Genomic DNA, 3,952 nt, shown 5'->3' on the forward strand with positions numbered 1-3,952 from the left:
GACATATTCAAGCTAAAGCTCATGACACATTTTCAAGACATTTCGCACCTCATTTATTATTAAAACACATATTAATTGCAAGGCAAGAAGAAAAATGAGATTCAAATTCACAAGCAGCAAGCCACACATAGGATCAGCAACAAATTTATCATAAAATTGCATTTCAAAAGTTCAAATCACATGTCAACTATTCATGGGGGATATGCTACTAAAAATGCACAAGTTTATGTCCAAACACACTAGTTAACCAAGAAATATCACATGTTTTTTTTTATCATTTTAAAACCATTGAGAAATATAGAAAAAAGTCATGAAAATACATCAAGAAACATGTGATAATTTTTGGAGATTTTTAGAGAAAATTTTAAGCATGCAGGGGTTCAAACAGCAAAGAAAAATGGTGCAAATAGCAGAAAATAAACAAAAACGTAAAAAAGGACTAAGCCCAAACCAAAGCCCAAAACTACAAGGTCCGGATGCACAGGAGCCACACGATTGATCCAGGATCTTGAAACCCTAGATCAAATGGCCAGGAATCAAAGGGGAATGGACCGGTTCTGGACCGGTCCGGTTCACTGGCCTATATAAACAAGAGTGCACCGGTTTAATTCATTTTCCACTCCCCTTTCTCTCTCTACACTCAGAGCTTCTCTCTCTTCTCTCTTCTCTCAACTCACCGGATTCTGGCATGGCACGCCGGAGAGGATGAAGGACCGGCCAGAACCTTCATAGGTCGCCGGAAACTTCATCTTCTCCGGTGAAGATCTAGGGTTCCGCCGTGAAATTTTTCAGAAACTTATGATTTTTACATCTTTTGATTCGTCCTTTAACCCTAAACACGAATCCAGCAATTATTTTCTCATACACAGCTTGAAACGACGTAGATCTGAAAATTTTCGTACGGTTTTGAAATTGATTTTTTGATTTCTTTTGAAAGAAAACGTTTAGATCTTTAAGGATCTACATCGTTTCGTCGTTTTATTGCTTTTCTGGTACTTGTTCTTGCTTTCAAAACTTAGATCCTTATGGATCTAGGTTTTGTGTTTACGGTTATGGCTTTCCTTGTGATTCTGGAAAATCTAGATATGCTTTGCTTGCGTGATTGTTTACCGGTTTAAACTATGATTAACACTTTTGAAAAGAGATTATGAGTTTTACCTAAGGTTTTGGTTGAAACCTTTAATGGAGGAAATCTTTGGAAAACTTGATTCTGTGTTTTCTGTGTTGTTGATTCTTCTGCTTGCTTCACCGGTCCAGATTCTGCAGATTCTGCTTCTTTCCTTCTTCTTTTCACGCTCTGTGATCAACGCTTGAGCTTGCTTCAACGCGAGCTCGCGTTTGGAATTGCAGAGAATGATCAATTCAATGATGAAGATTCCACAGAATCTCTGAGAATTGATCCAAAAAACTGTTGATTCTGATGAATTTTGATTTCTGGAAAACGGTTAGGGTTTTGTTCTTGGTGTTCTTGAGAAATTCTGAGAAACTTTTCTGTTTTGATCCAATTGCTGAGAAAGAGAAAATTGAGTTTGTGTTTATGAGTTGGCGTGTAATCATTGCTTCTGAAATCTGACTTAATGCTTTTATAGCTGACATGTGTGCATTGGAACCAATAGGAAACTGACATGTGGCATCTGAACTTGTATGAAAGAGGCACGGCTTTGGACTTAAAATGAACTTTGGACCTTTCTGCAAAAATAAGAACTTGAGGACTAAACTGCAATTGACAAAAAGGACTGAAATGAAAATTGGAAAAGAAACCGGACTGAAATGCAATTTTGGACCTCTTCGAGGACCAAAAATGCAAAAATAATAAAAACAATAAAAATAAAAATAAAATTGGTAATTTGACCAAACGTAAAGCGAAACACAAATAAAATTGACAAAACGGACTAAAACGAACCAATGGCCTAAATGAGGTACTTCAAAGTAACCTCTCTGTGCCAAAATTTTGTGTGAAATGACCAAAATGCCCCTAGGGCTAAAATTGACCTAAACAGACTCAAATTGACTTGACACTGACTCAGATGCAAGTTTGAAATGAATTTAACAAGGTTTACTGATGAAATGTAAAAAACAATCTGAAAAGACTCAGAGACAGTCACAAGGATGAAAATGGGTCCCACTGCAGGAAATGACCAAAATACCCTTCTGTATGACTTTTTGCAAATTTTGAAATAAACTGTAGAAAAAGCAATGTAACGATCCAGAGACACTTTTGGATGACTTACAAGACAAGTAAAGACATTTTGAAAAGTTTTATGCAAGGAAAACATAAGTAAAATTGTGATTGGAAATACTGCGAGGCAGAGACAATTTGAACTGTGCAGTTGAAATTTGATAATTGACAAAGTTTGAAATGAAATTGGGCCCAGTATTTTTAGGTCCAAAAACAGGGTATAACAGCTGCCCCTATTTAAGTTTCTTTGTCTGGAGAGTCAAGAGACGGAGTCTTTGGCTTGACAGGACGAAGATACTTAAATATTAGCATTTGCACTGTGTTTGGACGTAAAAATACGCCTACCCATTTTCAAATAATATGCATGCCATGCATCATTTGGATTATGAATGCAAGACCTCATGGGGATTGGAATTAACAAAATATGTCATATCCATTGCGGGATTGGTAGACATTGACAGAGATAGTGAACAGCAGAGTAACGGGAAACTAGAAACAAGTTGGACAGGTACAAGCTGTTCTTGGATTCAAACTAGCCACTTCACCGGGGATGAAACAAACAGACAGCTGCGAGTTGTTCTTATGGATTCGAACTGGTCACTTCACAGGGGATAGAGGTTACTGGACAAACATGAGTTGTTCTTATGGATTCGAACTGGTAACTCACTTGGGGATATTGGAAAGTGCGAGTTGTTCTTATGGATTCGAACTGGTGACCCGACTGAGGAAAAAGAGAAAATTGGCAAGTACGAGCTGTTCTTATGGATTCAAACTGGTGACTCGACTGAAAACATGTAAAATTGGCAGGTACGAGTTGTTCTTAAGGATTCGAACTGGTTACTCGACTGAAAGCAAGGCAAACAGACAGGTGCGAGCTTGTTCTTGGATGCGAACTGGTTACTCCACCGGACAGAAACAGATAGACAGGTACAAGCTGCTCTTGGATTGAGCTAGCCACTTGACCAAACGGAAACATATTGACGGGTACAAGCTGCTCTTGGATTGAGCTGGGCACTCGACCGATAATATAAGCAAATTGATAGGTACAAGCTGTTCTTGGACTTGAACTAGCCACTTGACCAAAATAGAAACATATTCACTGGGGATTGGTTTTTTCCTGACAAAATATAGATTGAGATTGACTTGGCGTCGATTTGATTTGAAAGGTAGAAATTGACCGATATTATTGGCTCACAAGGTTTTGACAGAGAACCTGACATGAGTATTGAATTGAGACTGATGTTGACATTGGAAATGCGATATGCATGAATGATATAACAGTTTCATTAAATGCATGGGCACGTAATATGCATGATTATGCATGTATGAATGCTTGTAATGCATGACTGTTGGCAGTTTGTAGGCACGACTTCACGGGGAAGACAAGACATTAGAGTATTGGGCACGTAGTGGCTCGTGCCATATTACACATTCTTGGAAATCCTCTATGGAGATGACGTCGTTGGGAGACGTATCGGAACCATGGCCGAGGGCCGGTAGGTATGTAACTTGCTGGGGATAGAGTCTTGAGAGACTCCACCGGGGAAAACGCCGTTGTGCTGGGTATGTTGTAGACATTGCATCTGTGGTCAATGCTTTTTTGCATGTTATATTCTCATTTTCATTTTTTTGCATCCCATTTTTGCCTGGATCGCCCTTTCGGGTTTTCGATCCACCGGGGAGATAAATTTTTATTGCCCCATTTTTGCCTGAACTGCCTTTTCAGGTTGTCAACCCAGCGGGGTGCTCATTTTTGCCTAAGTCGCCCTTTCG

This window comes from Medicago truncatula, chromosome 4, assembly GCF_003473485.1.
Source record: "Medicago truncatula cultivar Jemalong A17 chromosome 4, MtrunA17r5.0-ANR, whole genome shotgun sequence".
In the NCBI taxonomy this organism is placed as follows: Eukaryota; Viridiplantae; Streptophyta; class Magnoliopsida; order Fabales; family Fabaceae; genus Medicago; species Medicago truncatula.